Raw genomic sequence first — 8,283 nt, 5'->3', positions numbered from 1 at the left:
TTTAAAGCCATTGCCCAGCTTTGATTCACCAAGTCACTCTGCACATTTAGTGCTTCAGATTTTTCCTTGGCAGGAAAGAACATCGTAAGACTTGTAATGTTTTCTCCTCTTTACATAAACAGATGTACTGCTTATGAAAAGGGGATTCTGGTTTGCCTTAGGAGGCTGCTATAGATCACAGCATCCTTAGGACTGTTCTAACTTACAGCAGGTACCTTTGTAACATAAATCACGTGAAGCTGCTTTTCTCTGCAACCCCTATGACTGGTCACTATAGCAATGAATCTTCATGACTGTTTTGCTATCCCTTATGTTTAAAATTCTGGAAGCCAGGTCCTCATTGCAGAGGAGCAGGTGGCAGCCGTCCTTGCCAAAGCATGTTCAGCCACGCATGGCAGCTCGGGCACAGGGGGTGCTGCCAAGGCACCTGGGGAGTGCCACACCGACTGCCACCCGGCTCAGCTGGCACTCTGGGACCTCCCCTGCTGGTAACACACTCCTGCAGCCTCACAGGGGCACCCAAAGCTTCACCTGGTGAAGCTCCAGGTGCTTGTATAACCCTGTCTGGACGATGCTTGTGGGGCATTAGCAGGGATTAATCCTGCACTTCTTACACAAGGCAGAGCCACATGATGGGATTGACATGCCCTGTCCCTCCATCAGCTGTCACTTGAAACTTCTGATGGAGAGGTTTAGAAATTATATCCAAACTGAGGGGTTGTCCTTTTTTGCATTGTTACTCAAACACCTAAAGTACTCAGGGTAGAAGCTACAGCATGTGTTGAAGAGAAAACCCAGAGATTTCCTCACGCTTCCCCAGGGTGAGGGAAGCTATATTTTCAGGGGAAAACACAGTAAATTACAGATGAGAAGAAGCTGCTGAATCTAGACACAACAGTAAAGCAGTGGTGGGCCCCACTGGTGCCCCAAATTCTGCTCTCACCCACAGTTACTAGGAATTGCCAGTGCAGCTGGAGACTCTCAGGGGGGCAGGTGTGCATTTCTTATCTCTGTTGGTGGAAGCCAAACAGCATTTCATCCTTCTCGAGTATTTGTGTGCAGCTCCCAGGCCATGCACCATGCCAGCTATCATAAAGCCAGTCTTTGCTGAAATAGAGGAAAGCATGACTGAACATCTGCCTAGCACATGTAGAAGCTACAGCTCTAAAGGCTGCTGGAAGCTGTATACACATGAAAACACAGTTTGGTTCTAAACTTCCTCCACCTTTGTCTCCAACCCAGCAGGCAGAGCGGGCACTGCTGTCCCAGCTGTCCCCCCCTGTGCACCAGGACAGCCCTGGGGTGACACACATGGTGTCAGCACATTAAGGTTTCATGCCAGAGAACTTCAAGGAGGCTGAACTCACAGAGGAGATCACAGCCAGGTGTGGAACACTGGCTGCTTTATGCACAGGGGTTAGAAAGGCAGTATTTACCTACCGAAATGGCTGGAGTTTAATAATTTATTTTTCATGGCACGTAGAGGTTCTGTTGAGTAATGAGACTCCATTGTGTGCCAAGTGCAGCAGACATAGAGGAGGAAATATTATTTCCATGAAAAGGCTGTATCCTGGAAAGGCAGGGCACAAACACATAAACAGAAAAAGGAGTTGCCAATGGTCATATTTAAAAAAAATTAAATAAACCAATCAGTCATTCATGAATTGGTTTTTTTTTTACTTTTTCACGTACTTTAGAGATTTGTTAAAACTCATTTTCAGTGTAATAACTTTATTAATTAAATAGACAGTAAAGATAAAAATGCCAAAGGAGTAGCTATGTTTCTTGATGTTCACTATGTGGTAGTTTAAGTATTGTCATTGAAAGAAGACAAAAATAGGAAAAAACATTAAGTTTAGCCAGAACACAACCTGCAGAACTAAAGGCAGGAAATGAGGATTCACAGCAATTACCTGTGAAGAGCTTCATGTTTTCAATCATTTGCATTTTATCTGGGAGATAGTTTGAAGTAGCACTTTTTCACTCACTTTGAGTGTCTGTTTTTGCAGACATTACAGTATACTTGTATTTCAATGCATGAAAAGACAGAGGTTAAAAATACCCAAAATACCTGTGTTAGCTGTACTGAAATCAGTGAACCTTAAGGAAAATATGTGTTGCTTGCAATACTCTGTCTTGAACAGCACTTTCCACACGTTTAAATGCAGAAGCACAATTAGAGGGTTTTTAAAAGCTCCACCCTGCCCTAACCTCTCATCACTTGATGGCCTCTCCTTGGCAGCAGTTCCCTTGTCTTCACTTCACTCCAGCTGCCTCTGAGGTCACGTCCAGGTTCTTCTCAATCTAATAAAGAAAATTTGAAATAAGAGAGTAGTGTAAGAGTACAGCTTGCTAATTTACCAAAGATCAGAAAAACTGAAAAGGGATTAGCAAAGGCCATAAAAACCAATGAGGAGTGAAAAATAGATCACTGGAGGAACAGCCCCTTTCCTGTTGTGCTCTGAAGACACACACAGCCTTCAGAGTCTTCCACTGTCTGGTTTTACACTAAAATGCCTTAAAACCTCTGACTTTCCCACCTTTTCAAGTTTGGATTTGTCGTCAGGTGTTAGCAGATTACATGGACCACAAGTCTCCTAAACAGCCTCTTTTGGTTTATATACATTAATTGATCCTCCTGTCAGCCAGAGGGAGATGCATCACCAGCAGGATAATATATAAAGCTAAGTGCTGTCTTGCTAGGGAGTGTAGAATAATATTCTGATTTTTATAGCACCTTCTCCCTAAAGCCCTCAAGGCACTTTACAAGGAAGATTGAATTAAGCTTGTCAGCATTCTGTATGGGAAGTAAATATTTCTTTTCTATGGTGGAGAAGGGAAACTGAGGCATTGATATTAAGTCCCCAGCAAAGGATTTAGCTTCATGCTTTCCAGCCCCTTAAACTTCTCACATGATTTAATTAAGCACATACTCAAGTGTTTTGCTGGAATAGTGCCGAAGAAAAATGCTACAACCACACTGCCAATTCAGACTGCAGCTGAGAAAACACCCTGGGTTCCCCATCACTCATTCTGGAACAAGAACTTTTTTTAGATATGCTGTTTTTCCTAAAACTAAGACCACATTTTTGAGTTCCACCTACATGGTGTTGCTGCGTGAGCCTGGATGAGTCCTGGGACAGGACATCCCAGGAGGCTGTAGAGTCTCAAACCTGCTCTCTGGTGTCTCCTCAGTGCTGCCTTACCTCTGATCAGACAGATGTGCCTTTCCATCTCCAGTTTGGCTGTTGAAGGGACAAACAAGACCTTTGGTTCTCCTTAGGGCTGGAACTCAGCTGGAGGGCCTGCAGCATCTCCTTGGGGAGCAGCGTGGGTATGGAGCAGCACTCCATACCCAGCACCACAGAGCTTCTGGGCTGAAACCCTTAAAAAACTGGCAGCAAACCTACACCAGGTAATGCTCTATCTGTTCTCCCTTCCCTAAAGGATCTAATGGCTAACTGCAGGAGCCTGGGGGGTTGTGGAGCTGCAGAGTTTACAGCTGTGTCTTCATCTCAGATGCTGTCACTCTTCCTCATCATGCCAATGACCACACTAAGAGCCAAATAAAGGGAACTTGTTTCTGTCCCTTATTGCACATGACTTCCTGCAATTTAGTGTTTGCCAAGTGAGGCACAATGTAAAAAAATTAGTGAAACATGAGAAACGAGCAATCTAAAGTACTTCTGAGGTCAAGTGCTTTGGAAATGACGGGTTATATAACTCTTCAGGGATTTAAAATCGGGTTTTATGCACATCCTCATACCAATGACCCCATATAAGCAAGCCTGACATCAAAACAACCCTTTAAAATGAATACATAGATAATACATCATTACTAACATTATATACACTCTAATTAAAGAGATAAGGAACATATAATTTCTGTTAGAGGTGAATGAGCTAATTACTCTAGGTAGGCCTCCTTCAGAAGTAAGTGACACTGAAAAAGCTGCCAACACCCAGCCGATGCAAAGCCCACTAAAATTAGTTGAAAGACTGATGGGTCACAGTCAGCTTTGCTCTGGCCACTAATTTCTCCCTCCAGATGTTCATGGAAACCTCCATCAACCTAAGAAAACTATTATTAACCCCAAATGTTAATGTCATTCAATAAACTCTCAAATATCACTGCACTGATTTACAATCAAAAAGAGTTGCAGTTGATAGAATTTGGCATGTCTAATGTGCCTTCTGGTTCTGCAGTTTTTAAGGATGAAAAACATTAAGGATAATGTTTTTTTTTGACTTTCATTGTTCAGAGCAGCATTCCAAGTGAAAGTTACAGTTCTCCCTCTGGCCAGTGAGGCTTTAGGGAAAGGACAGATTTTGTGAGACTTCTGATAAAACTGGAAGCAGGCAGTCACCAAAATTTGAAGGCAAGTTGCTCCTTTGAGCAACCAAAAAATGATTTCAATGGAGAGGACAGGTTTGGGAACAGATCAGGGGCTGGGGTCAGCCCAGCACCTCATGGGATTGCTCTTCAGCCAGGCTTGTACTTTACAGCCTTTGAAACCCCTATGAACAGAATATTTGGTCACCATTAGGGATGTAAACTCATTGCAAAAGGTTCCACATCTGCATCAGAGCAGTTCAGCTCATACCAGCTGTGCTCTGCGGTAGAAGCCTGCCAAAATGCCTGATGTACAGCCAGCCCTTTTCCTGAGCTGGCTGGCAGGGCTGGGCCCGGCGTTACAGCCCCTCCCTGGCATCTCCCACTTGTGGATCCCCTCCTGTGTGAGCCGTGCCCGGGGATGGCTGCCCTGCCTGCCCTCCCGGCCAGCACTGCCATCCCTCCACACAGCCCCCGGCCCCTGCAAAGTGTGAGCATTAAACTGGGAAGCAAGGGTGGGAAACAGCCCTGGAGCAGGGTCTCCTGGATGGAAACACACCTTCCAAGCAGGGTCCTGTCTCCCAGCATGGTCACTGCCTTCTCTGAGCAATGGCTTTGGCAGCATCTGCAGCCTGCCTGCAAGGGGCAGGCGGGAGCCCAGCACTTTGTGTTTGTTGCCCATGTGCCAAGGGCCTGATCCACAGCCCAGCAGAGCCATGGCAGCTCCCTGGGCCCAGAGACTCCTTCTGCCTAACTCCATGAACCAGGCCCCAGTGTCTAATTTCTCATCCACTCTGGGTATTTGTGCTTTCACCTGCTGCCTTTGCTGATTTTGCCTTCATCATTACCTGCACCTCTTCATCTGCATGTTTCTGTTCAAAATGCATATGCAGAATTTCCTTGCACCTTTGGAAAGCACAGGGGCAAGGGCTGCACATGGCTTTTCCTTCTTGTGTAAAGGAATACTTTCAGCCACATTTGTCCTTGGGGCTTTCATTCAGAGTATTTTCTGAGTGGATTTCTTATCTTGTTTACAAACTTTGGGACTCCAGTGATCCAGACAAACTGGGTAACTGAAGTGACTCCTGCTGGTAGCTCCACACTGCATGTAATCCTCCAAGGACAAGGGGACAGATCAGCAGAAACCTGTGATTTATAACCTTTCATCAGGGAAGGTAACCTTGGCTCTCAGCAGAGGCCCCGAGGAACACCCCAGGCTGTGATGAGCAGAAAATGAGCCCAGGGTTTGGGGTGCTGGCTCTTCATAGCGACACTAACCCCCCTGCACTCCCTCATGCATTAGCATTTCTACAGAACTCTGTGCTTCTACTTTATCCAGCCCTTCCCAGGAGTGCCTGGCCCCACAGCTCAGGTGTGTGCTGGGCAGGTGCCCAGGGCTGCTCCCAGCCCCTGCAGCCCCGCAGAGCAGCCCCAGCACCCTGGGGTGTCTGTGCACCCCCAGCACGGCCAGGCTGTGCTGGGAGCTGGCCCTTCCCAGGCTGTGAGCTCAGCACTGGGAGTGGCTGCTGTTTTCCAAAGCAAATCACAACAGCTCGCTTTCTATTTCCAGTGACTGCTAAGAATATGACAAATTTTCTCTTATTCCTACAAATCCAGCAAACACATGGTCTTTCACTACCATAAAGAGTAAAAAAACGCCCAATTCGGGACTTAAATTAGATCCAGGAAACCTCTGCTGTCTTTTCCTGTCTAAAAAACATTTTTAAAATAAATTTAATGTGGCTTTACAGTCCCAAACTGCAGCCCTAGACCTGTCATTAGAAGTGTCAACTTTCATGTAGGTTTGTTTAAAGGGGAATTACTGAAGTTATTTGTATTTTAGTGATATACCTAACTGGGGCCAGGGTTTGTCCAGATGGGCGCAAGTGGAAGGGTTGCAGTGAGCAAGCAGGAGGGCTCCCTGTGGGCAGAGCTCTGTGCCTGCCCAAGGGAAGAGCAGGGAGCAGCAGCCTCAGCAGCACAGCCCTGAGTGCTGTCTGATCTGCTCCATTTGGGTGGGAGACAGCCATGGGGCACAGCCCCAGTTCTGCAGCCTGGGGGCTGCTACATCATCCTCCTCCTCATATTTAATTCCTTTCTGTTGGTGGTGTGTGAACATTTTTCCCAGATGAATTTAGAAGGTGGTCAGTGGGCTGGGGAAGCTTCAGGGCTTCACTCTCCCACTACATTGGCAAACTTTCACAGGTCACTCGGCAAAAATCTGCTTTGCTGAAATAGATGATGCCTCACCCCTGATTTGAGCAACTGGAAACCTCTGCAAAATTACATCTGCTCAACCTGAGCCTGAAATAACACTGCAGTCTGTTCTGCCTGCTTTTGTGGTCCTGCAAATGATTTAATATTTTGCCAATGCAGTAAATCAGAAAACCTTCCTACTGTGCAAGTTCATCCAAACTGCTGCTCACCTGACAGCAGGTCTTATTCTCATTCTTAGCCCTTTGCAAACCAGTGATTTGCTTGGAACATTTTCCCAATACTCTCTTAGATATTTTAATTACTTTATTTGATACTAAATCTGTTTTACAAGTGATTGGGAAAGAAGAATTAAGCAACAGTATCCAAAATCCATATTAAAATTGCAACCTCCCTTGTAGTGTCTGAAGCATTTGTGGACAACTGAAGGTTTTCAGAGCCTGCATAGCAGCATGTGCTCATTCCTACATGGAATTTCCCTAATTCCTCAATCAATTACCTGGGAAAAGCGGCCATTTTAATCAAAACCCTAAGGGTAGATGAAATCATGAGAAAACACGAGCTTTATTGCAATGGATATTGACTGTAACTCATTAAGATGTTAAAGTATTGACATCCCGTTTGATGAGAAAAATGTCTGATAGCGAGTGTACATAACTGTGTTACAGAGAATGCCAGCATCAACACATCATAATGAGTAACTAATGATGTCTGTGGCCTAACGAGGTGATTAAAGCAGTATCCTTTGATCTATGTCACTGACTTGATTTAATGCCAGGCTGAGATTGAATCTCCCTGCACCACTGGGGAGAGTCAAGTAATTTGAGTAATTCACTCGCCCTGTGCCTGCACCACCAGGGCTGTTTGTGATGAACACAGCACTGCTGGGGCTCAGTCACCCCGGGCACTGCCAGGGAGGAGGGCCCTGCTCCCTGCCAGCCCCTTGCAGGAGCCTCACACAACCTCTTGCCATGGCCACGAGTCTTCCTTGTGCCTCACAGTGCTCTCACACCCCTGGCAGATTTTGGGAGCGTCCTCCACCAAGCGAAGCTCAAGATGCTCTGCTACCCTTCACCAAGCACAGCAGGAGGAGTCACGCTGTGCTGAGACACAGGGCTTTGTGCCAGGCACGTGCTGAGCATCTGTTCAAGCCATGCTGTGCTTGTCCAGCAGGACGGAAGCTCAGGTACCTGTTCTTGGGACAGCAAACAGCGTGCCAAGAGCCCAGGCCACAGGTGGCACAAAACCTTTGACCAGGTTCACAGAGTGGTGGAGCCTGGCTGCCAGCCAAGAGCCTGCTCCCAGCAGTGAAAATCCTTCTCACCCTAACCAGGGGAGGGGATTGTTAACCCTGTCACACGCAGCACAGCAGCTCCTTCCAGCAGCCCCTCCTGCCTGTGTCGACAGACCTTGGCTGGGCAGTGTTGCCCTGGGGAGAGAGTTGTAAAATCTGGGATTGTGTTTTCTTCATGAGGCTACCAAAACAAAAGCATGGCCACCCTCAGCCAGGCCAAGGGTTCATTCCTGTGATATGAGGATAACTGTGTGCCCAGGGCAGAGCACACAGACTGGGCTGGCATTCCTTGGTACTCTCTCTGCTGCCAACCACTTTCAGCTGATATTTTGAGCAATGTTTGGTTTATGCATTAGCAGCTACTGTGGATTCATCTCCACTAGCTGCTTATACTTTGCATTGCAGTACTTCTTCCTAGTGAAGCCAATAACAGGGATTAATT

General features: G+C 46.4%; 1 long non-coding RNA gene across 1 annotated transcript; it reads right to left on the bottom strand.

The window, feature by feature from the left end:
* Positions 1-3,342, bottom strand: LOC120509118. The gene is made up of 4 exons (XR_005629161.1): positions 3,207-3,342; positions 2,212-2,304; positions 1,441-1,570; positions 1-1,107 (listed from the first exon to the last, which is right to left on the bottom strand). It is a non-coding gene; the product is annotated as an uncharacterized LOC120509118 (long non-coding RNA).
* Positions 3,343-8,283: the final 4,941 nt, after the last annotated feature.

This window comes from Passer montanus, unplaced genomic scaffold, assembly GCF_014805655.1.
Source record: "Passer montanus isolate IOZ18808 unplaced genomic scaffold, ASM1480565v1 scaffold5, whole genome shotgun sequence".
In the NCBI taxonomy this organism is placed as follows: Eukaryota; Metazoa; Chordata; class Aves; order Passeriformes; family Passeridae; genus Passer; species Passer montanus.
The sequence above is the reverse complement of the archived record's forward strand: the minus strand, read 5'-3'. Positions and strand labels throughout refer to the sequence as shown.